This window comes from Salmo trutta, chromosome 13, assembly GCF_901001165.1.
Source record: "Salmo trutta chromosome 13, fSalTru1.1, whole genome shotgun sequence".
Lineage (NCBI taxonomy): Eukaryota > Metazoa > Chordata > Actinopteri > Salmoniformes > Salmonidae > Salmo > Salmo trutta.
Genome location: NC_042969.1, coordinates 6,067,913 through 6,094,367, shown reverse-complemented (window position 1 = coordinate 6,094,367; position 26,455 = coordinate 6,067,913). Strand labels below are relative to the sequence as shown.

The window sequence follows — 26,455 nt, the reverse complement described above, 5'->3', positions numbered from 1 at the left end:
GATGACTATAGGTTTTTGGTTTCTCTCCCTCTAAAAACAAAAATAAATAATTCAAAATAACAAACTGGCTTTATTTACAAATTGGTAACGTCTCACCCCATGTTCAAGAATGGCCTTTTTCCTCGCTCATTTCACGTTATTTGAAAACAAAATCTCCAAATGATTGTTATTTTAAAACGAAGCTACTATTATTAATTTAGAATGATATAAAAGCCCCTTGGATATTCTCACATATATATTATTAACTCTGTTATTAGCAGGACAATATAAACTCAGCAAAAAAAGACCCTGTCTTTCAAAGATAATTTAGTTAAAATCCAAATAACCTCACAGATCTTCATTGTAAAGGGTTTTAACACTGTTTCCCATGCTTGTGCAATGAACCATAAACAATTAATGAACATGCACCTGTGGAACGGTTGATAAGACAATAACAGCTTACAGACGGTAAGCAATTAAGGTCAGAGTTATGAAAACTTAGGACACTAAAGAGGCCTTTCTGCTGACTCTGAAAAACACCAAAAGAAAGATGCCCAGGGTCCCTGCTCATCTGCGTGAATGTGCCTTAAGCATGCTGCAAGGAGGCATGAGGGCTACAGATGTGGCCAGGGCAATAAATTGCAATGTCCGTACTGTGAGACGCCTAAGACAGCACTACAGCTCCGCAAAAGAAGCAGAGACGACAGAACCAACATCAACAAGATTGAAGCATTCATTCTATCATTTATTACATTATTCTGGTGAGCAAGGGTTTATTTCGTTTTCTACGGCAACACACTGTATATTGGCAGAAGAGAAGCTGTATGTATCTAGTTATAGACAAGTTGACTAAACACAAAGCCTACCAAAATGTTGGAAATTATAATCAGAACCCTCTTAATCTGTCAAATCATTCTGCTGTCTCTGTAACCTACTGCGCATTTTCTCTATTAGGGGAAAGGGAAGGGAAAGGGGATACCTAGTCAGTTGTATTAGCGGGATAAGTTTGGGTACGGGCCTCATTTTCACTTCATCACATAGTACATAGTCGGGTGGTTGTGGATGGGTTATTAGCAATTGCATGCAGGTGTGGATGAGCAAACGGCTGACCCGCGCACCACTAACACACACACAGACACACATTATTGCAAGCATGCATGCCCCCCCCCCCTCACATCCCCACCATTTCCACTCTACCAGCTGGTTACATCTACTCTACTAGCTGGGTGGTCTTCCCTCACCCACTCTCTTTTTCTTCTCTCAATGCTAGTTTGTATTTTCCCACAGTGCCCCACTCCACTCCGCTTCCCCCAGCCCAAAGATTAGCACATTAAAAATGCTTTCCCCCACTAACACAGTCCAATGGTCATCTCCCCAGTCAGTTATCCCTCTACTTGCTCCCCATCTGTCAAGACTTTGCCTCTGCTGAGTCCCCAACAACCGGATGTTCCGGTTTTTGGGGGAAACGTAAAGAGAGCCTGTGACACGACTTCCACTTTTGGATGTTAACAAGGCGACAATCCATCTTAACATCTCCTCCACACTCCTCCTGCAGAAGAGAACCTCCCCCAACATTTGTCAAGACCAGTATGTTGGGGATCTAGTTTCAGGCGCTTCTTTTACGCCTGCTATGTTAGGTTAGTCTAGACTTGACATTAGTATTTTCCTTATAAGTCATCTGACAAGGGGGAACTAGCTGTTGTAAGAACTACAGTATCTAGATAGGATGATCTTTCGTTTTGAACCTCTCACACTCTCAAGTACTGAAGTTTGGCTGCTGAACTGCTTATTTCCGATCCCATATTGGATGCCCCACACATGTATTTTCATGTCACTCAGGGCTAAAAGCTCGGAGTCACTCCCTAAGCTTACTGTGTTTGTGATGATCTACTGTAATGTTTGTACTATGTATACACAGGATTGGATGGGGAAAGCTGTAAAAATACTAAAATAGCACCACCCTTTTCAGTGGTGTTGCACTCCTCTAGAGTCTGGAGCACCCCAAAACAAAGCTTTCATGTGCAAATGGAAGGCTGGGAAATAAATATGCAACTCCGTCTCTGCTCATGCACAATAAAGGCGTCGCTTGCATTAAGAATTTATTTCCGGAGCCGACAAAAAAGCTTTTAAGAGCGGGAGGAACAGTCTTTCTCAATCATTCAGCACTCTCCATTGTCTCTGAAATGATGAAATAGAGGCCCTAATTCTGCTGAATAATGTAGCTTTGCTGTATTCATGAACAGATTTTGGGGGAAAGAGTTTTAGAAGTCTGAATCCCCAGCAGCTCTATCTCAATCTAGCTCATTCTTAAATTCAAGGACACTGACATTTTTTTATACATTTTTCAGTCAGTTTGACCAGTCAATACCATTTAAGAAACAATTGCAACTAACAGACAATAATTACATTTATTTGCATAATTGTGGTTCTGCATTTTCTGTTCCCAGGTTGTCTGTCACACTCTGTCCCCTGGACCTGACCCTGTTTCCCATGGATACGCAGCGCTGTAAGATGCAGCTGGAGAGCTGTGAGTAACTGATAATGACTTGGTTTTACATTACCATATATGGTATCCGTTAGAGAAGGAGCTCGCTATAGTTATTCCTGAATTCATGTAAAAGGAATTTTTCAGTTAGAGACAAGGGTATTTTTCAAATGTTCCATCCCGAGAATAAATCACTTTTCCCCCAGTTAACCCAGTATTTCCCGCCAAAGCCGTAAGTGTCATTCAAAAGCATTATAAAGCATATAAATAGGCCTACGTCTGGATTTGAGTAGAGCTTTGATCGAAAATTCAAGCCTGGTGCTACTGAAGTCTGATGAGCCATACATTAAATATATTTAATGAGCCCAAGCCCAAAAACGCCCAAATGATTGTGCCGTTATCCATTAAATACTGTATATGTTGTTGGCTACTGCACATTAAGCACAACAGAAAAACATAAAAGCCCATAGATGTAGCTGGCTATATGCTCTCTTGTGTAAATAAATGAAACTACTGTAGCTCCAGTAGGATAATCTTTTTCAGTGTGAACTGTATTACTGCACTATATTGTATTATATGGACTGAAATTATGCACATTGTTCAAACCATGATAAAGCATGGAGAGAAGAACATGGGATTCTGGTGCAGCACATGTAACTTTGTAGGCCGCAAGTATAGGCTAGCAAATTTTATTTTAATTTTGAAATATAATAGGGCCTATTTGTATAATTAGTAGGCTGACACATATATACCTTTTATAATATTTCCCTTAATGTTATTAGCCTAGTAGGCTCTTTCTCTCTTTATTATTGCTTCATTCCTTCCTTGCTTTCAACAGTTAAACGAAATAAGGTCTGTTGTCCTTATCTTCATCATTCCAACAACATCCTTGAATATTATAGGACTAGAATTAGATGGAGAAGGCTTTAACTTCTCTTCACGAAGATTCAATAATTATGGGTCTGAATAAATAACTGCTAGCCTAAAGCCATCGCATGTTCGCTCTTCTTTCAAAGTACCTGTAACTAATATTGGCTTCTGTTTTTAACATTCAGCAAACCAGAGCCTGCGTACCTCTTTGAAAACTCTTTTGGTATAAGAAATGCTAAAAATATCCAGCACGCTATTCTAGTCTAGCTTTTCCTGCATGGGACTCCAAGAGCTAAGGAACGTTTTTTTTTAAGGAGAGAGACAAGCGGAGCACAGGTGCATGCATATTGCTCAAGAGACAGAGGCTATCAGTTAGAAGATTATTATGAATAACCCATCATTAATTAGATAAATATAAGGCTAATACTGAATTTAATGTATTACCTGAAAGAGGTAGGCTAGGACATCGATATATAGTGCTATATATCAGTAGAACATGATCTATTTTGGATGCACTTTGAATTGAATTGATGGAGAGAGAAAAAGACTGCGAGAGAGTGCTTGTGCGTGCACTGATTTTAAAACTACAATATTCGAGTGATAGGCTGTTTTTAAAACTCAGCAACATCAATTTAAAAAAAAATTATAATCTTTACAAATAAAAAAAAAGGTGACCTCCGAAAGCCAGATGGAGATGGGTAAATTAAACGCACATACTGTCTTTATATTATAGACTAGGGATCATCATCTAGATTCAGCCTCTGGCCAATTTTTTCTTGAGCAGATGGTTGGGGGCCGGAACATAATAAAACAAATATTTTTAGACTGCAAATTGACCGCAAGAAGTCTAAACAGATATTAGATTTCACTAAATCATAATCATTTGGGGACATTGCCCTGCACATTGCCGGTGCTGTCTTTCGGACGGGACATTAAAACAAGTGTCCTGACTCTGTGGTCATTCAAAATCCCTTGGCACTTATTGTAAGACTAGGGGTGTAATTGCTAAATTTCCAACCTGGCCACATTCCATCATTGCCACCTAAACATCCCCCTCATTCCTAATTGGCGTACACTACCGGTCAAAGGTTTTAGAATAATAGTGAAGACATCAAAACTATGGAATCATGTAGTAACCAAAAAAGTGTTAAACAAATCAAAATATATTTTATAATTGAGATTCTTCAAATAGCCACCCTTTGCCTTGATAATAGCTTTACACACTATTGGCATTGTCTCAACCAGCTTCACCTGGAATGCTTTTCCAGCAGTCTTGATTTCGCACATATGCTGAGAACTTGTTGGCTGCTTCTCCTTCACTATGCTATCCGACTCATTCCAAACCATCTCAATTTGGTTGATGTCGGGGGATTGTGGAGGCCAGGTCATCTGATGCAACACTCCATCACTCTCCTTCTTGGTCAAATAGCCCTTACACAGTGGATATGTGTTGGGTTATTGTCCCTTTGAAAAACAAATGATAGTCCTACTAAGCCCAAACCAGATGGGTTGGCGTATCGCTGGAGAATGCTGTGTATAGCCATGCTGGTTAAGTGTGCCTTGAATTCTAAATAAATTACTGACAGTGTCACCAGCAAAGCACCCCCACACCACAACACCATCTCTTCCATGCTTTACAGTGGGAAATACACATGCAGAGATCATCCGTTCACCCACACCACGTCTCACAAAGACACGGCGGTTGGAACCAAAAATGTCAAATTTGTACTCCAGACCAAAGGACAAATTTCCACTGGTTTAATGCCCATTGTGCGTGTTTCTTGGCCCAAGCAAGTTTTTTTTTTCTTATTGGTGTCCTTTAGTACTGGTTTCTTTGCAGAAATTTGACCATGAAGGCCTGATTCACACGGTCTCCTCTGAACAGTTTATGTTGATGTGTATGTTACTTGAAATCTTTGAAGCATTTATTTGGGCTGCAATTTCTGAGGCTGGTAACTCTAATGAACTTATCCTCTGCAGCAGAAGTAACTTTGGGTCTTCCATTCCTGTGGCGGTCCTCATGAGAGCCAGTTTCATCATAGCGCTTGATGGTTTTTGTGACTGCACTTGAAGAAACGTTCAAAGTTTTTGTCTTAAAGTAATAATGGACTGTCATTTGTCTTTGCTTATTTGAGCTGTTTTTGCCATAATATGGATTTGGTATTTTACTAAATAGTGCTATCTATGCTTTTTAAATAAATAAGGGTGGAACGGAAAATATGGCGCTGTACAACGTGACGGTCGGGAGTTGGCTACAGTACTGGGCTATTCAGCTAAAGAATCCCCTTGTTGTGTGGGCATACGGGAGACCGGGGTTCAATTCCCCGATAGGGAGGAAGGAGTAGGCTGTCCTTGTAAATAAGAATTTGTTCTTCACTGACTTGCCTAGTTAAATAAAGGTTACACTAAGAGCATAACATTTCAACACTATAATTGTAGTCTAACTAATACCCAAACGGAGATTCAGTAAAAATAAAAATCTCATTGATTTATCAAGACCAGTCCCCATGCTTGTCTCAGAGCAGCACGAAACGGTACTAAAATAGTTGTAGGCTATTGCTTTAAATCCTATTGCTTCTAATTTCAACATGCTCTTTAAATAAAAGACCTACACCACTTTTAATATAATAATATAAGAAAATATCTATCTAATAGCATAACGGTCCGGACGGCTCTTGCTGTACCTGGTGAGCAGTTGGTCAGGTTCTGTTGTCAGAAGAGGACTGGAAATGTCAGGGTGAAACGACGACCTGATGAACCCGCCAGGTATGTTGACTCTGCCAGTCGGAGGTGGAGTTCCAGAGCTCACAGGTGTGCCTGGCATGGATTGTGACTCCATCTCATTCCTCGCCCTCTTCAACGCGTCATTATCCGCCTGGCTCTGGACCAATGGATCAGCTGTCACCTGTATCTCTGCCCTCAGATAATGTTTATCTTTCTGCTGGTCTGCCTTCATTGACTCGATCTCGGTCTTCAAAGTTTGAATCTGATCCATGCGCAGCCTCATCAGATGAGCAGAGCCCCCATCTATTACAGTGGCCTATGATGAAACGGTAGATCAATTAAGAATGAAATGTGACTCCAACACACACATGCTGCATACACATTTTAAGAGTCAAGAAAAACGAACCTCTTTCTTGGCAATCATGCAGGGTTTTTTCGGTGTGGCCGTTGTCCAGCCCTTTGATCTCCACTGATCTCCCCGGTTGGTTGTCGGCATGGTTGTATGCTCTGCAAAAATATATTCACGTTTTTAGTACACAATCATTTTATTGTTTTATTTAACCTTTATTTAATTCTCGATTTTATTACATTTACCAGACGCTCTTATCCAGAGCGACTTACAGTAGTGAATGCATACATTTCATACAATTTCATACATTTTTTCCCCCTGTGCTGGCCCCCCGTGGGAGTCGAACCCACAACCCTGGTGTTGCAAACACCATGCTGTACCAACTGAGCTACAGGGAAGGCTAGGGAAGGCTATTACACAGTTTGCTTACACATTGATAGGCTATATACATTTTTTTTAAAGAAAATTCACTGAAACAAAAATAACTAGTTTGGTGATCCTCTCAGCTTCAGCTCATTTTCAAGTCCTCTCGTGGTTATGGTCCTAACTCTGGAACAAGTAGCGCCATAGAAAGAAGCTGGCTTGATGAAAACAATGTCCATTTTGTCTGTTCTCTTTGGTCACAATGTCATTTTTTTTAGATAAACAGCTCATTTTTGAATGGCAAGTGTGTTAGGATGGAGTTTGGGTTGGGGTGAGGAGTACTGGAAAGGTGTGACTTTCAGACCTACAGTAGCCGGGCTATAAAGAGTCTATTGTCCTGCTAATCTGGCCACAAGTGTTTGAAAACCTGTTTTCAAAATGCCACCAGCTGTCCATCACTACCGTAAATAAAAACATAGCATCTGGTTTACATTCTTTGTAACCACAATGTCACAAATAATTTGTATCTACCTTTCCAATTACTTTTAGAGTTTGGGATTTACAAATATATGCTTTTCATGTCATTTTTCATTATATCCAGAACGGATTTAAGTATAACTTTTGAGGGAGGCATTTAGTGAGAGGTCTAATGATTTTAATATTTAATAATATTTGCCCTCCGAATTCATATCTAAGGGGCATTTTCCGCGCCATTATTAGTTACATTGTTTTAGTTTGAAAATGAAGACTGGGACGTAGAACAGCGGGAACGTTTCCCTGGTCAGCACCATTATTAGTGCAATGCCCCTTAAAGTGTTGCTCTGTGCCATCTTCTGTGCGCGGCTCTGTGGCCCATCCCGTGCCCCCTGCCCTCGTGCCTTGAACTTCGTGCGCCCACCGCTATTTCAGTGGATACAGCTGGAGAACTGCAAGGCAATCCCATTGTGCGCCACTCATCAGCCATGACCAATACAAACTCAGCAAAAAAAGAAACATCCTCTCACTGTCAACTGCGTTTATTTTCAGCAAACTTAACATGTATAAATATTTGTATGAACAAGACGAGATTCAACAGCTGAGACATAAACTGAACAAGTTCCGCAGACATGTGACTAACAGAAATGGAATAATGTGTCCCTGAACAAAGGGTGGGTTAAAAAATCAAAAGTAAGTCAGTGTCTGGTGTGGCCACCAGCTGCATTAAGTACTACAGTGCATCTCCTCCTCATGGACTGCACCAGATTTGCCAGTTCTTGCTGTGAGATGTTACCCCACTCTTCCACCAAGGCACCTGCAAGTACCCGGACATTTCTGGGGGGAATGGCCCTAGCCCTCACCCTCCGATCCAAAAGGTCCCAGATGTGCTCAATGGGATTGAGATCCGGGCTCTTCGCTGGCCATGGCAGAACACTGACATTCCTGTCTTGCAGGAAATCATGCACAGAATGAGCAGTATGGCTGGTGGCATTGTCATTCTGGAGGGTCATGTCAGGATGAGCCTGTAGGAAGGGTATCACATGAGGGAGGAGGATGTCTTCCCTGTAACGCACAGCGTTTGCCTGCAATGACAACAAGCTCAGTCCGATGATGCTGTGACACACTGCCCCAGACCATGAAGGACCCTCCACCTCCAAATAGATCCCGCTCCAGAGTACAGGCCTCAGTGTAACGCTCATTTCTTCAACGATAAACGTGAATCCGTCCATCACCCCGGGTGAGACAAAACCGCGACTCGTCAGTGAAGAGCACTTTTTGCCAGTCTTATCTGGTCCAGCGACGGTGGGTTTGTGCCCATAGGCGACATTGTTGCCAGTGATATCTGGTGAGGACCTGCCTTACAACAGGCCTACAAGCCCTCAGTCCAGCCTCTCTCAGCTTATTGCAGACAGTCTGAGCACTAATGGAGGGATTGTGCGTTCCTGGTGTAACTCAGGCAGTTGTTGTTGCCATCCTGTACCTGTCCTGCTGGTGTGATGTTCGGATGTACAGATCCTGTGTAGGTGTTGTTACACGTGGTCTGCCACTGTGAGGACGATCAGCTGTCTGTCCTGTTTCCCTGTAGCGCTGTCTTAGGCGTCTCACAGTATGGACATAGCGATTTATTGCCCTGGCCACATCTGCAGTCCTCATGCCTCCTTGCAGCATTGCTAAGGCACATTCACGCAGATGAGCAGGGACCCTGGGCCTCTTTAGTGTCCTAAGTTTTCACAACTGTGACCTTAATTGCCTACCGTCTGTAAGTCTTAACGACCGTTCCACCTGTGCATGTTCATTAATTGTTTATGGTTCATTGAACAAGCATTTGAAACAGTGTTTAAACCCTTTACAATGAAGATCTGTGAAGTTTTTTTGATTTTTTACTAATTATCTTTGAAAGACAGGGTCCTGAAAAAGGGACGTTTCTTTTTTTGCTGAGTTTGTATTGTCCTGCTAATAACAGAGTTAATAATATATATGTGAGAATATCCTAGGGGCTTTTATATAATTCTAAATTAATAATAATACAAATTATAATAATCGATTTGTTTAAAAAATAACTATTTTGGAGATTTTGTTTTCAAATCATGTAAAATGAGCGAGGAAAAAGACCGTTCTTGAACATGGGGTGAGATGTGGTTACCAATTTGTAAATAAAGCCAGTTTGTTATTTTGAATGATTTATTTCTGTTTTTAGAGGGAGAGAAACCAAAAACCTACAGTCATCTCACGGATCTCTCAGTCTAGGCCGGCACGGGTATTGAACCAGCATCTGTATCAACACCGCTTGCTCTGCGATGCAGTGTCTTAGACTGCTGCGCCACTAAGGCGCTGTACAACGTGACTGGCCAGGAGTAGGCTACAGTACTACAGACACAGTAGCGCCTTGGGACCCAATTGCATAATCAGTGCTCTAACTCCCCCTTGCGCTGGTCTGGAGCAATGAAGTAATGACGCGGGGTACCGTACTAAACCACAAATTACCTCTCAGTCCCACAGCATAATCGCAAAACTTTTAGTGGAGCAACCACTGTACCTCCATAAAGCTGGTTGAGAGAATGCCAAGAGTGTGCACAGCTGTCATCAAGGCAAAGGGTGGCTATTTGAAGAATCTCAATTATAAAATATATTTTGATTTGTTTTACACATTTTTGGTTACTACATGATTCCATGTGTTATTTCATAGTTTTGATGTCTTCACTATTATTCTACAGTGTAGAAAATAGTACAAATAAAGAAAAACTGTTGAATGAGTATCTGTTCTTAAACTTTTGACCGGTAGTGTATATTACTCCTCATCTCTCCACCTGATGGCTGATGTGTGGTGAGCGTTCTGGCACAAAATTGGTGGTGGATGAGGTGAGTTTCCCTCACCTATGTAAAGTGCTTTGAGTACCTCAGTTGATAGAAAAGCTCTATATAAATCTAATATTTAATAATTATTATTTCTATACGGTCACATATTTCTATATTATGCGTGGGAATACTTGGGAACAGAGTTTCCTAAATTAAAATCACTTGGAGCTAAAATCCATTTCCATTTCACACCCATGCTCTTCATTTAAATAATTGATTATAATGTCCCGTTTTCTCTCTGTTATTTAGCCCAAGAAAAGGGAGTGGTTTTGGGCGGTAAGTCTCGGTAACCGGGTTCCCGCCATTCAACCTGATTTAGAGACCAATTGGTTAAATTTATAGCCAGTTTGTCACTGTTTTAGTATGCATTGTTGTTATTGTCTGTACTGTCTTATGTCTTGTGATGTCTTTCCTGTTGCCTCTTTCCTGTCTTGTTTTATTTATTTAGAGCTGCACTTGCCCTTCATCACTTCTCAGGCCGTAATCATACATAAGATTTTTTTCTTAACTGACTAGACTGGTTTAAAAAAAAACACTAGTAAAATCTATAGGACATGTAAATCTGCCAATACTTCATGTTTGTAAGTATTGAAAATGACTACTGGAAAAAGCATCTTCTTAGCCGAGTGTAATTACTATTAATTTAAAAATGTACTTCAAACAACATTGAGATATAGTGTAATCATGCCTGGATGGAGATTTATATACAGTATTAACTGTTGTTGATGACGACGATGCGTTTGCCTGTGTACGCGTGACTGTGGATGCTTCTGTGTATGTGAACCCGTCTGTCTGTGTCTACAGTTGGCTATAGAACAGATGACCTGCAGTTTATGTGGCAGTCAGGGGACCCTGTCCAGATGGAGGAGATCGCCCTGCCCCAGTTTGATATTAAACAGGAGGATATAGAGTATGGCAACTGCACCAAATTCTACGCAGGGACAGGTATGCTCCTCATATGCATGCATATGTGAAAACTGTGCTAACTACAGGTATGAGTCATGATTACTTGTCATATGCATGTATGTGTAAATGGGTTTTCATATCAACTGTATGTGGCTTTCAGCCAATAATGCCCATAATACACTGCTATGCTGGCTCTATTTCACTATAGGCCTATATGGCAATACATAACACTACCTACTATATTTGCCTTTATTTTTAAGGAATATGCAAATGAAACCATATTGGTCTAATCTATTTTACTTATGCCAGACTCTCCCTTGCAATTGGTTGCACAGTGAGTAATCCTTTGAACCAATGAACTTCCAGTCTCTTGATTAAGCTTTGCCATAAATTGGAGTGTCAGAGACCTACATGTGCTTGCCTTAAGAATGTAAGGCTCTGGATTTTCCCTTTTCATCTATTCATTTAATTATTCCCCGTGAGTTAAAATGTTTTGCGTGGCTCGATACTAACGCTAATAATAATAATTTATTCAACTTTTATAGCGCTATTCATTAAATAAATAATCTCAAACTGCTTTAAAGAAACACAAAAGACAAGCAATATCGAAAAACAACGATATAATTTATGAGATAGAAGGTAATGTTGAGGGTTGGGAAAGTGCATGCTTGAGTGGTCAACGGCGGGAGGTGTTCAAAGGGGGAGAGCAACCAAAGATGGTCTCTGTAGCAAGGGGCGGGCAGGGAGCACGGTGTCATCAAGGTGTCTCGCTGCCCTGTGTGGCTTCTCCATAGTAGGACTCAGATTAAGTTTGAGCTCAGCCACTGCAATTCATGGAATCCGTAGCTTGTGAAGAGGGCGTGACAAAACCTATTCCCCCTCAGGAGACTGAAAAGATTTGGCATGGGTCTTCAGATCCTCAGAAGGTTGTATCACTGCCTGGTGTGGCAACTGTTCGGCCTCCGACCACAAGGCACTACAGAGGGTAGTGCGAATGGCCCAGTATATCACAGGGCCAAGCTTCCTGCCATCCAGGACCTCTATACCAGGAGGTGTCAGAAGAAGGCCCTAAAAATTGTCAAAGACTCCATCCACCCTAGTCATAGACTGTTCTCTCTGCTACCGCCCGGCAAGTGGTTCCAGAACGCCAAGTCTAGGTCCAAGAGGCTTCTAAACAGCTTCTACCCCCAAGCCATAAGACTGCTGAAAATCTAATCAAATGGCTACCCAGACTCTTTGCATTGCCCCCCCCCCTCCCCCTCTTTTACAACACTGCTACTCTCTGTTGTTATCATCTATGCATAGTCACTTTAATAACTCTACCTACATGTACATATTACCTCAACTAACCAGTGCCTCCGCACATTGACTCTGTACCTGTACCCCCCTGTATATAGTTTCGCTATTGTTATTTTACTGCTGCTCGTTAATTACGTTACTTTTATTTCTCATTCTTATCCGTGTTTTTTTTTAAACTGCATTGTTGGTTAAGGGCTTGGAAGTAAGCATTTCACTGTAAGGTCTACACCTGTTATATTCGGTGCATGTGACTAAAATTTGATTTGATTTACGCCTTCACTTTTACCAAATTAAAGCACCCACTTAGTTGACGCTACGGCAGTCACGTGGTGCCAAAAAGCAAACCACATTTCAATAATAATTCAAGAGTACCCTTGTAACGTATTATTCCATATGATCCTCATCACTGCATCACTGCATGTAGCTAACTAGCTTTGGCCAAAGCTTTATTGGTGCTTCTTACACTTGTCCTGCACTTGAACATGGAAGAAACATATAGTTGCCCTCATGCACAATGCCCACAGATATTAAAACTTTGATAGGTCACATTTTGCTAAAGCACTTTAAAAACCCAGGCCTTTTTCTCACTTGTCAGTGTGAGTACCAAAATGCTACCACTAAAAACAAAGCAACGATTGTCACTGGAGACTAGCATAGCGCCATTAGCGAAAGGCCTACACAGTTAGCACTCAGTTTGAACACAACCCCAGCACACTCACATAGGGGAGCAACGCAGCTGGCAGTGAGGCTGACCTTTTTAATGGGATTGTTGTGACGAACCAGTGAGACACAAAGATCACCATTGTCTGTGACCGGTGGGAGTCTGTTCTATGGCAGCCCCCCCTTAACATGGCATGAAGATCACACAGTGAGACTGGAGATGGGTGAACAACCTTAGTCTGTCCTCCCGAAACCCCTACAGGGTCTCAACAGCCTGGTTCAAGTATGATTCCTTCTCTTTCAAATACATTGTTTGATTGAGCCTGTTTGTGTGCCAGAAGGGCAGGGGTTTGCACTTCTGTGACTATTCCAATGGTTCCATTTCTTCAGGCAAGCTACGTCTGTTTGGACCCCAGGAAGAGTAGCTTCTTCCTTGGCAAAAGCTAATGGAGATACTAGAAAATACTAAATACAAGCTCTACTGAAGGGAAAGGTAGAGCGAGTAGCCAGGAAACAGGGTGTGAAAACGTAAAGTTATGAATATAGCCAGCCTGGTCTCATAGACTAGATTTATCGTAGTAAATGTACATACGCGTCACTTAAATTAGTATGATGTGTTACGTTTGGTATGGTTACATAAAATAAATGGTTACTTAAGCAAAGGGTGGATGGGTGGGCGTATAACGCAAACGTCAAGGAACCCAAAAGTTGCAAGTTCGAATCTCATCACGGATAACTTTAGCATTTTAGCTAATCAGCAACTTTTCAACTACTTAATACTTTTTAGTTACTAAGCAACTAGTTAACATGTTAGCTAACCCATCCCCTAACCTTAACCCTTTAACCTCACTCCTAAACTTAACCCTAACATTAACCCCTAACTCAGCAAGCATTAGCCAGCTAGCTAATGTTTGTGACCTAGCTGACCTAGCTAGAATTCGTAACACACGTTTAGCAAATTTGGTAACATATTGTACATTTTTCTAATTCGCAACATATCATACAAAATGGGTGATGGACATCCACAAATTAATGCATAACATACAAACCTAACATAAATTGATTGGACATGATTTGGAAAGGCACACACCTGTCTATAAGGCCCCACAGTTGATATAAATTAAGTCTTCGATTTACGTACAGAATAATACTAAATGCCTTGAGACCATGTTGATATATCAACTGTGGGGCCTTATAGACAGGTGTGTGCCTTTCCAAATCATGTCCAATCAATTTAATTTACCACAGGTGGAATCCCATCAAGTTGTAGAAACATCTCAAGGATGATCAATGGAATGATCACAGGATTTACCTGAGCTCAATTTCGAGTCTCATAGCAAAGGGTCTGAATACTTATGTAAATAAGGTATTGCTATTTTTATTTGTAATAAATTTGCTAAAATGTGTAAAAACCGTTTTTTGCTTTGTCATTATGGGGTATTATGTGGATTGATAAGGAAAAACATTTATTTAATCCATTTTAGAATAAGGCTGTAATGTAACAGAAGTGTGGAAAAAGGGAAGGGGTCTGAATACTATCCGAATGCACTGTAAGTGATCAAACTATGAAACCCAAGCATTGTAATTTTTAATTGCGTAAAGTGAGTGTGGTAGAAGTGAAAAAACGATCAACAATGACAAGCCATCTGGGTCTGACAACTTGGATGGAAAGTTACTGAGGATAATAGCGATGATATTGCCACTCCTATTTGCAATAGCTTCAATCTAAGCCTACTAGAAAGTGTGTGCCCTCAGGCCTGGCGGGAAGCAAAAGTGATTCTGCTACCCAAGGATGGTAAAGCCCTTTTACTGGCTCAAATAGCTGACCAATCTGCCTGTTACCAAACTTTAGTAAACTTCTGGAAAAAACATTTTTGGGACCAGATACAATGCTATTTTACTGTAAACAAATTGACAATAGACTTTCAGCATGCTTGTAGGGAAGGACATTAAACAAGCAAAGCACTTACACAAATAACTGATTGGCTGAGAGAAACACATGATAAAATATTGTGGGAGGTCTTTTGTTAGACTTCAGTACGGCTTTTGACATTATCGATCATAGTCTGTTGATGGAAAAACTTGTGTTAAGGCTTTACACCCCATGCTATATTGTGGTTAAAGAGTTACCTGTCTAACAGAACACAGAGGGTGTTCTTTAGTGGAAGCCTCTCCAACATAACCCAGGTAGAATCAGGAATTCCCCAGGGCAGTTGTCTAGGCCCATTACTTTTTTCAATCTTTACTAATGCCATGCCAGTGTCTCTATGTATGTGTATGACTCAACACTATACACTTCAGCTATTACAGCGACTGAAATGACTGTTATGCTTAACAAAGAGCTGCAGTTAGTTTCTGAATGGGTTTGGGACAAATCATTCACTAAACCCTAAATCTCAACTAAATCTTCTAATAAATAATTAGGAAATTGAGCAACTGTCATGGTTAAAACATGTTAATACAACAGTAGCTAAGATGGGGATAAGTATGTTCATAATAAAGCGTTTTGCCTTTTTTAAGAACGCTGTCAATAAAGGAGGTCCTACAGGCTCTAGTTTTGTTGCACCTGGACTACTGTTCAGTCGTGTGGTCCGGTACCACAAAGAGAAACTTCAAATTACAATTGGCTCAATACAACGCAGCATAGCTGGCCCTTAAATGAACACGCATGTCAAGGTGGAGGAGAGATTGACTTCATCACTACTTGTTTTTGTAAGAAATGTTGACATACTGAATGCACTGAGGTGTCTGTTTTAAACTACTGGCACACAGCTTGGACACCCATGCATACCCCACAAGACATGCCACCAAATGTCTCTTCACAATCCCCAAGACAAGAACAGACTATGGGAGGCGCACAGTACCACATAGAGCCATAGCTATGTGGAACTCTATTCCACATCAGGTATCTGATGCAAGCAGCAGAATCAGATTTAAAAACAGATATAAATACACCTTATGGAAAAGCGGGAACTGTGAAGAGACATACACACATACACATAAGACACGCACTCTACACACACGTACATATGGATGTTTTATTGTAAATATGTGATAGTGGAGTAGTGTCCTGAGGGAAACACTAAATGTATTGGGTAAAGTGTTATATACAATTTTAAATATTACATTTCATAACTGCCTTAATGTTGCTGGACCCCAGGAAGAGCAGCAGCTAATGGGGGATCCTTAATAAATACAAATACAAAATACCAATCGTCATGCCCTTAAAACTATGCTCAAGTAGCCGCCACACCTCTAGTGGAGTGAGCATGCACACCGCTAGGCAACCCTCGTCATTTGCTGTCATATGCCCTGGGTTGATGGCCTTCAGAATCCAATGAGAAAGACGCTGCTTAGAAAGCCGCCTACCCCCAGCTGGATTAGCGAAACAGACAAAAATCTGGTCAAGAACGCGGATATCCTTGGTTCTATCCATATCCATGCATAAAGTGCGTGCCGGACACAGGCCATGCAACCTCCGTTGTTCACTAGAAGTAAACGGAGGAGGTGAGAATGGGAACAGCTCGAAAGCAAGACATAAGCATTACCTTGGGAACAAAAGCTGCATTATGTCGTAACATTCCTTTGGAGTAACCAGGTGCGAACTCCAAACAGGAAAGGTGTACGCGTGGAGAACCCCAACATGCTTGGCCGACACCAAGGCCATGAGCAAGGCAGTCTTGTATGAAAGGACTTTCAGGTCCACAGACTCCAGTGGTTCAAATAAAGGCTCACACAAAGCGTCCAGGACCAAAGTCAGGTTCCAGATCAGCGCCATAGACTTAGACACTGGTCTGGGCTGACGCACGCCTTTCAGGAACCACACCACCAGTGTATGAGGCCCCGGGGTAGCGCCCTCAATCCATACATGACAAGCTGAGATGGCTGCCAAATATACCTTAAATGTGGAAAAAGAAAGGCCCTGTTCAAAAAGCTCTTGCAAGAACATCAAAATGTCCATCAAAGGAGAAATTCCTTTTCCCTGACACCAACCCTCAAACGTGCCACTTATATGTATACAACACCCTATACACTGACTGTACCGTCGTAATCATGTTCAAAGGAAAACCCCTAGCTGTCAAATTCAACCTTTCAGGGGCCAAAACCCACAGATCCATATCTGCAGTGGTGGGTGCCAAACTCTCCCTTGCCCCCGGCACACTAGATCCCGACAACACAGAACCCTCCACAGGTCCCCGCCCAACAGGTGGATGATCTCCGGGAACCAGGGTTGTCTGGGCCAACAGGGAGCCACCAGAATCAACAACAGACCCTCTTAACGGACCCTCCGTTCTAATACCCGGCCCACACCGGGTTCAGGGACTTCGGCAACCAGTAACTTGCCCCCATTGACCGAGCCACTTGGGAGCACTTTTGCCACAGTAAATGCTTGGGGACGAGAGTGCCAAGAACATGCCACCTACCTTGGTCTCCAGCTAGGGTCACAAGGTCTGCTTCTTCCCCCTGCACCATTGAAGAGTCTGCTTTCACCCTGCTCTCCTTTGACCCAGCACGGCATCTGTGCCAAGATATCCACCACTGCCCAGAAGCACCAAAACTGTCAAAAACTGATCTTTAAGCCCCCCCATCACCCATCATTTTGTTTCTCCTCAAAATGGGCCTATAAGGACTCCATAGCCGAGCCACACAACCTTGTTGGCGTAACTGGTTCATCCAAATACATCCACCTGTCCCTCCTCAGGAATCCGGGACAACGTCAACCAGGGGTGGCACTGAGCCACTACCGTCACCCCCATACTTTTCCACAGCCAGGATAATACAGCGAGAAAGACACAGCACTAAATCAGCCATAGCATGGATTGCGTCGGGAAGCTCTGAAACCGGCTTCTCCACCTCCACGGTTCTATTCAGCTACTGCAGCAAACCAATATGATAAATCTGCGGCATTGTGACCACATTCAACAATCTGGCCGCCAACGCTCAGCCTGATACACTTTGTCCAGCCGATCTGCCGAGAACCAGCACTGCTTATTTGGAAGCACCATGCTAGGATTAGCCCCCTTCTTAACCTCGAGTTAAGTAAATTGTTTTCCATCCATCGGAAGTATGCAAACCAGTCCTGCCACCTCCATACCCTCTACATTCGGTAAGTCTCCATAACCTAGTAGCACCAACATGGCTGAATGAGGGGAATCCCAGGTTGACATTAGCTCATCGGCTAAATTTATAAACAGCGGTAATCGACGCTTCACCACTGCAGGTCACGAGGTATTAACCACCAATGGTTCACTCTCCCCCGCCAAATCCAAAGCCAGAGCTTTAGGCTGCCCCGGACTGATGTCATCCAATTCAGACTCTGAAAACTCTCTAGAGCCAACCAGAGATAGTATATTATCACCAGAATCCAGACTCTGAACACTGCCAGAGAAACTGGAATGAGCCTCACTCGGCTGGGATGACACCCCTATCAACTCCGACAACCACTGCTGATCCCTCCTGGCCTCACTCCTGAGTGTGTTTTCACCTCAGGCAAACAGGACTGCACTCACGAGTATCTTAAATTGTCATTCTGAAACCACATGCCCTAGGGCACGGTTGGAGGTCAGCCTTTTTGAACTTAGTCTTACGCTGGCCATCTTACTAAAGTAAGGAAGCACTGGCTACACAAGCAGAGCAGCATGTAGTATACTTTTAGCAAACACAAATCTTACCCAAGTAAGGAAGCTTTAGCTACACAAGCAGAGCAGAAAGTTGTTACTTTTTAGCAAAAACAAAAACCAATACACAACACTCACAACATCTAGGGCAGGGGTCTTCAACTTTTTCTAGCATGCAAGCTACTTTAAAAAATAAAACTTGTTGCAAGCTACAATTTTTTTCTAGCCATTTAAAATGGCACATTCTTCTCTTCTATTCTCCCCTGCAACTCTTCCCCGCAACTCTTCCCCAGGTTCTTAGTGTACAAGAGAAAGTAGTGCACTGTTTTCTGCCAATATATCTGGTAAAATAATGGTTAATAAACGACTCTAAGGGGGGCCCTATAAAATCTGTGGGTTTTCTTCTCCCCAATTGTTTTATTTTCCTAAATTGTTTTCTCAGTTTTCTTTTTCCTGGTTTTAGATAGTTTTTCACTCTCAAAATCACAATTGTTCATAGAGAGACAACACAATTGGATGTACTGAGTCCATGTCAATGCTGAAATCACATCAGAAGACAATATTTTTTTCAGGTCTGGAAGAAAACAAAAATGTATTTTTAAGTGTAATTCCCCTTTTAATTGCGCATCTAGCAAGTGAGGAAGGTGCCATCTAATGGGCTAGTCTAATGATGAGTCTTTCTGCTAAGTGAACCTACTTTGCAGTTAACATTTAATTGCGAAGGTTTGGGGGAAAGTATTTCTGTCAATCCACAAGACCCTTATCACATCAACACACGGAGTGATAGACAAACGCGCTCACCACACAGACCGACAGAGGCAATATTGCTGGAAATGTATTTGCAGATATTGTGTTAGGTTTGGCTTTTTAAATCCAATAGTGGCTAACCAGGGCTGGGATAATATCAATGTTGCATTGTTTAGATAGTAGCTGGGAGCTTGCGGTGTCTGATACTTGTGAGATTTGTTAACAAAGGTTTGCGATGGGACACGTGAAAATTGGATGTACTTTCAGAATTGTTTGGCGAGATACTCATAGGTGGGCTGCAAGCTACTGGTAGCTCACAATCGACATGTTGGAGACCCTGATCTAGAGGGAGGAGTATGCACTGTTCCCACTAACAGACACCTAAGTCGGAGCCTAATCTCGTGGTCTCCGTGTGCTTGAAATGTTTGGAAATTGCGTGACAGGAGCTGAGAGCAAAGAAATTAGGAAATGAATGCGAGCCCCGATTATTATAGCCATGAAGGGGGTGGGCTCGGCATCCATTGTGCGTGATTTCAGTTTTCTTAAGGTGAATACGATTGGTCGTTGACTCCCCATAGTGTGTTATACCGAGTGACTGACTAAAAGGGAACACGAGAGAGACGTGTTTTAATGACGTTACTCCAAAGCAGATAACAAGTGAAAGAAACGATGAAAGAGAAGTCTGTCTAGGAAGTGAGATACCATGGTTATTCATGAATGTAATTAAACAGCAGAGCATTAGCAGATAGAGGGAAAGAGAGCGGAATCTGACAAAATGGAACATGCCAAGGGCTGCCCCTCCTGTTCTGCTTCTGAAAAAAAGATCCAACAGGAAATAGCCTCCGGTATTAGACGAGTGTGAGAACATACACATTTAGCCTGGTATATAGGGTATCTTGATGATGATGCGTTCTCTCTCTGCTTGTCCTTAGTCAAACTCTTGGAAAAGATGTGTAGTTCATTATTATGATTTCATTCATAGACCGATGTAATGCAATGGTATTTAACAATTATAGTTAGTTATCACAACAGTCATTTTGCAGTCATATTATTGTATACCCAAATACATTTTAGATTACTTTGTTATGAATGTGTGTTACCCTACCAGTAGCTTGAAAAACTCGGTACACTTTAGTTTGTGAATGTACATACTTATACAAGATACAAGGGATGGCCAACAATCTGTTTGTGCAGGCTTTTCACACTCCTCTGAGGGAGTGCAATGTGAATGGGACCACCCATTCTCATTCCACTGTCGCCCCTACATGATACATAATAGATAATGATACCTTTTATTTTGTATGGGTAACTCGCCTGGTCCATTGTAAACAAGCCTGCATGAGTCGGAAATGTCAACTTCTCACCCATTTGGCGTCACTTCACACAGTCCGATGGGTCTGGAAAGAGCTGTGTGGATAAGAGGACCATCCACCTCCAGCTGTTTGTCACTTTTGTCCCATCCCTCCATTTCCTCTGGAGGGCCAACTCATGACACCTCAGTAAATGGGATCAGCAAAGGTCAGTCATCTCCCGTGTGTGATCATTTGACATATGTCATTCATCTCTGTGAGTGTATGTTAGTGTACATGTTATTAAATGTGTGGAATACTTACATACATGCTTCCTACTATGTGTGTCGGTTTCAGACTCATTTTGTTCCCTCAATAAAGCGCCCTATCGGGGGCCAAGCATCAAGCAAACAAAGCATTATTGTCACGGGCAGATAGAACACTTGGAGGATGAGTCAGGCGCAGGAGGCTGAGGTCCGTTTGAACAAACGTAATTTAATACTGCCAAGGGGCAAAATCCACATATAAGGCAGGGTGCACAAAAGTCAAATGACGAGAGGAAAGCTCCACTCTAAAAGACAGACGGGGCGCAGCCCGGCAACCCTAATGCCTAAACGATACGTAGCAAAATGCAACTACGTTAAATAATTACAACCCCTACCACACGTAACATAAAACAATCCCGCACGAATCCTAACTAAACACAGACAAACTAAATACCCTCCCCACTAATGACAAACACGAAACAGGTGCAACCAAAAACAGACATAACTAACAGACACTGAAACATAGATTGGTGGCAGCTAGTAGGCCGGCGATGACGACCGCCGAGCACCGCCCGCCCGAGGAGAGGCGCCACCTTCTGTGGACTTTGTGACAATTATGCTGTTTCAACAGAGCCAACACCTTCCTTGTGTTATGTAAAATAGGCCATCTTACATGCTGTGATGAAAAGGATTTCGGAGCTCGGTGAACTCGAATGGGGTTAGATAATCATCCGAAATAAGGACCCCGCTTTTATATGAAGATTTTTACGCATACAACCACCTAGATTAATTGTCCAATTGGAGAAAAATAAATATAAATAGCCCTCCGTTATCAGTGGCTATTTGAACCCGCTTCATCACTAGAATGAGAAAGGTATAAGAAGGTTTATAATTGGGCTCTTTGTACTGTAAATCCTGGGATATGGGCTTGTGAGTGTTTCATTACCACTGCCTAGTTTAGGTGATTCATATATCCATTATGTACTGTACACCAGGGGTATTCAATTCCAACTCTCAAGGGCTGCTGTGTCTTCTCCCTGCTATTTACCACTCACCTGGTTTAGATCAAAGTCTAGACCTCTGATTTAAAGGCAAGGATGAAAACTAATAAAATACTGCGATCCTCATGGTCTGAAGTTGAATCTCTTTGTCTGCTGTGCATTTTGTGTCGCGCATTAGAGAGTCCAGGGGTCAAATGCTAATTTGAGATCCTAAGACGCCTGTAGAAGTATCCCCAACGCTAAGCTATGCTCTCCTTCCTTGGATGTTTAATTGACAAGGCCACATCTTCACTCCCATCCTGTTAACCTCCCAGGCCTGTTAACCTGCACGTCCCTGGCCTCAGAGCTGCCCAACGTGTCCTATGTGAAGGCCATCGACATCTGGCTCATTGCATGTCTGCTGTTTGGCTTCGCCTCGCTAGTGGAGTATGCCGTGGTGTAGGTGATGCTCAACAGCCCCAAGCGCATTGAGGCAGAGAAGGCCAAGATGGCGGCAAAGGCAGAGGGGAAGGAGAAGGAGGCGGGCAAGAACAACACGGTCAGCGGCACCAGCGGGACGCCCTGTCATGTCAGCACGCTGCAGGTGGGTGAGGGGTGGTTGTGTGTGGTGGGTGAGGGGAAAGGTGGGGAAGGGGATGGGCTTGTTTCTGGTGAGTGGGGGGAGGTTTGTGTGATTTGAAATAAGTTGCCCCCAGACACTGATCTAAGGTCAAGATGAAGTTGTCCCTAACCACTTCCCTCACAGTTGAATGAGGAATGCTTAACCTTGCATATATCCTTCGGCATGATGAGAGGGAAGTTAGAGATACCAATAGATAAATAGATAGCATTTATGAGTGATTGAATTGTCCTAACATCTCCTGCACTCTGGCCTTGCATGGATAAAGATTGACACAGGTACAGATTTCGCTTGTGAAATGTTATTTTCAATCATACACTTCATATAAATTAATTTACATCGTAATGTATGCTAGTCAAGACTTGTGCAGAGTATTGTGCTGTGCGATTTGCTTGAAGATGACTAGTCGAATATGTTCTAATCAAACGTAAATCAAATTAACGCCAATTAATGAGCTTAATGGTTGAGTGAAAAAGTAGCAACTGTATGATTAGTATCTAATTTGCCCTGTAGCCGATGAGAAAGATTGAAATGTGTGTTTTCAGAAGTTACTTCCCACTGATTCTGTTATAACAGCATGTCGATTCACCAAAGAAAAAACGAGAAAATCCAGATTACAGCTCCAAAACATCAACATTAGGGACATTCTGCCATGCATGAGGTAATTGTGTATCTGTTGCATTCTCATCTCTTCCTGAAAGAAACTGCCAGTTAGCATTGAAGTAATACGTTGGTTTGACAACAACACCACTGCACAACACAACACTACTACACTGTCAAAATTGCACCCTTTGTATATGTCGAGATTTATACACTAGAGGTCGACCGATAATGATTTTTCAATGCCGATATCGACTATTGGAGGACCAAAAAAAGCCGATACCGATTAATTGGACGATTTTTATATATATATATATATATATATATATATTTGTAATAATGACAATTACAACAATACTGAATGAACACTTTTATTTTAACTTAATATAATACATTAAAAAAAATCTATTTAGTCTCAAATAAATAATGAAACATGTTCAATTTGGTTTAAATAATACAAAAACACTGTGTTGGAGAAGAAAGTAAAAGTGCAATATGTGCCATGTAAATAAGCTAACGTTTAAGTTCCTTGCTCAGAACATGAGAACATATGAAAGCTGGTGGTTCCTTTTAACATGAGTCTTCAGTATTCCCAGTTAAGGAGTTTTAGGTTGTAGTTATAGGACTATTTCTCTCTATACCGTTTGTATTTCATATACCTTTGACTATTGGATGTTCTTATAGGCACTATAGTATTGCCTGCCTAATCTCGGGAGTTGATAGGCTTGAAGTCATAAACAGCGCTGTGTTTCAAGAATTGCAAAGAGCTGCTGGCAAACGCAGGAAAGTGCTGTTTGAATGAATGCTTACGAGCCTGCTGCTGCCTACCCCCGCTCAGTCAGACTGCTCTCTCAAATCATAGACTTAATTATAATATAATAAACACAAAGAAATACGAGCCTTAGTTTCCAGATTTGACCATATTAATGACCTATCATTTCGAAAACAAAATGTTTATTCTATCAGTGAAATACGGAACCGTTCTGTATTTTATCGAGCGGGCACAACCCCCACCTGTGGTCGTCGGGCCCTCATACCACCCTCATGGAGTCTGTTTCTGACCGTTTGAGCAGACACATGCACATTTGTGGCCTGCTGGAGGTAATTTTGCAGGGCTCTGGCAGTGCTCCTCCTGCTCCTCCTTGCACAAAGGCGGAGGTAGCGGTCCTGCTGCTGGGTTGTTGCCCTCCTTCGGCCTCCTCCACGTCTCCTGATGTACTGGCCTGTCTCCTGGTAGCGCCTCCATGCTCTGGACACTACGCTGACAGACACAGCAAACCTTCTTGCCACAGCTCGCATTGATGTGCCATCCTGGATGAGCTGCACTACCTGAGCCACTTGTGTGGGTTGTAGACTCCGTCTCATGCTACCACTAGAGTGAAAGCACCGCCAGCATTCAAAAGTGACCAAAACATCAGCCAGGAAGCATAGGAACTGAGAAGTGGTCTGTGACCTGCAGAACCAGTCCTTTATTGGGGGTGTCTTGCTAATTGCCTATAATTTCCACCTGTTGTCTATTCCATTTGCACAACAGCATGTGAAATTTATTGTCAATCAGTGTTGCTTCCTAAGTGGACAGTTTGATTTCACAGAAGTGTGATTGACTTGGAGTTACATTGTGTTGTTTAAGTGTTCGCTTAATTTTTTTGAGGAGTATATATATATTAATATATATATATATATATATATATATATATATATATATATATATATATATATATATATATATATATATATATATATGGACGTGCAAGAGTGATCATCTCCATATGTCTCCATCCTACCCTACAACCACACTAGAACCATAGGAAAAAACAGAACAGTTCTGACCGAAACCACACCAAAGAGTCCTGACAGGGTTGGCAAAGCACCGCAGTCATAAATCAGCTCATGTCAGAATGTCACACGAATGAAGGCATTATTCAATTGGAGGTGGTCGGAGGACAGGCTTTGAGATGTACAAAGGGTATGGCAAGCATCATCACCATTCCTTTCCAAAGTCGAGTCAGGCAAGTCCTCAACTCTTCCATTGTCTCCCCTTTCCCCTGGTAATAAGGGCCAGGTGATCTGTGGCACCCATTTGCGTCCCTCCCGCACTTCCCCCACTCCTTAAATGTGAGACTGTGAGTCGCTGGGTATGACAGAAAAAGAACAGGGCATTTGAATTTTTCCCTCGTTGAGTCAGGCTCCTCTCAGGTTTGCTTAACACTACTGTCGACGTCTTTCTGGCTCTGGCCGCAATGGCTCAGCGTTGGCGGTAGCTGCCATCTGTGGCAAGGGAGGAGGAAATGGGATGTGATTGGAGCTCAAGCTGACTCCTGTTGCATTGCCTGCCGAGATGTATGTTGCCGTTAACTGAGAGAAAGTCAGAGAGCGTGACTGGACAGGAATGTTTGGAGTAGTGGGACTAATGCAATGTTTTCAATTGTTCCCATCACCACCTCACCACCCACTGCCATTGTGCACTTGAGCACAGCACTTAAGCAGGTAAGGGGTTAAGGGGCACTGCTCTTTGGCTGACCCTCTGCTCCTCCAATGATTGTGCAGTGGTTACTCTATCCACTTTTCCCTTTTCCAGGTGGGAGAGATCCGGTGCAAAAAGGTGTGCACCTCCAAGTCGGACCTGCGCACCAATGACTTCAGCATTGTTGGCTCACTGCCGCTGGACTTTGAGCTCTCCAACTTTGACTGCTATGGGAAGCCCATCACCTTGCCTCAGGGCCTGAGCAAAAGCCAGGCCAAGGCCAAGAAACCGCCACCGCCCAAACCCGTCATCCCCTCAGCCGCCAAGCGGGTCGACCTCTATGCCCGAGCCCTCTTTCCCTTCTCCTTCCTCTTTTTCAACGTCATCTATTGGTCCGTTTACTTGTGATCATGGAAGGAATTTAAGGATTTTGGGCACAGCCAGCTGTGCTTGTAGACCATATTTTCTACTAATTTCCATCTTTGCCCTGTGATCTCGTATTTTGATCCATTCTTCCTTAATTAAAGTTGCTTATGTATTTATATGAATCTATATATTATTAACTATCATTATTGACACTAGAAAAATCATATCGTCCATTAATTCATGATTGGTACTAGGAAAAGAAGAAAAGCATCACAGGTGTAATTCATGAGATGAATAGTATACAAATTATTTGACAATTTAAAAATAGATAGAATTAAGAAAAGAATAATCAATGAAAAATGTATCAAGAATTAAGAATTTCTAAAAAATATAAATAAAAAATAGATTCAATTAATTATTTATTGAAAATATTAGTGTAAATAGCCAGGTCCTCTGCTTTTTGGTGCTAATTGCCGGAACTTGCTTGCAAGTTTGATAAGACCACATTGGCACAAAG

At 42.2% G+C, this 26,455-nt stretch overlaps 1 pseudogene; it reads left to right on the top strand.

Annotated features, from left to right (window-relative positions):
- LOC115204997 (glycine receptor subunit beta-like) overlaps positions 1–26,017 on the top strand; it is a 59,871-nt pseudogene extending 33,854 nt beyond the window's left edge.
- The last annotated feature ends 438 nt before the right edge of the window (positions 26,018–26,455 follow it).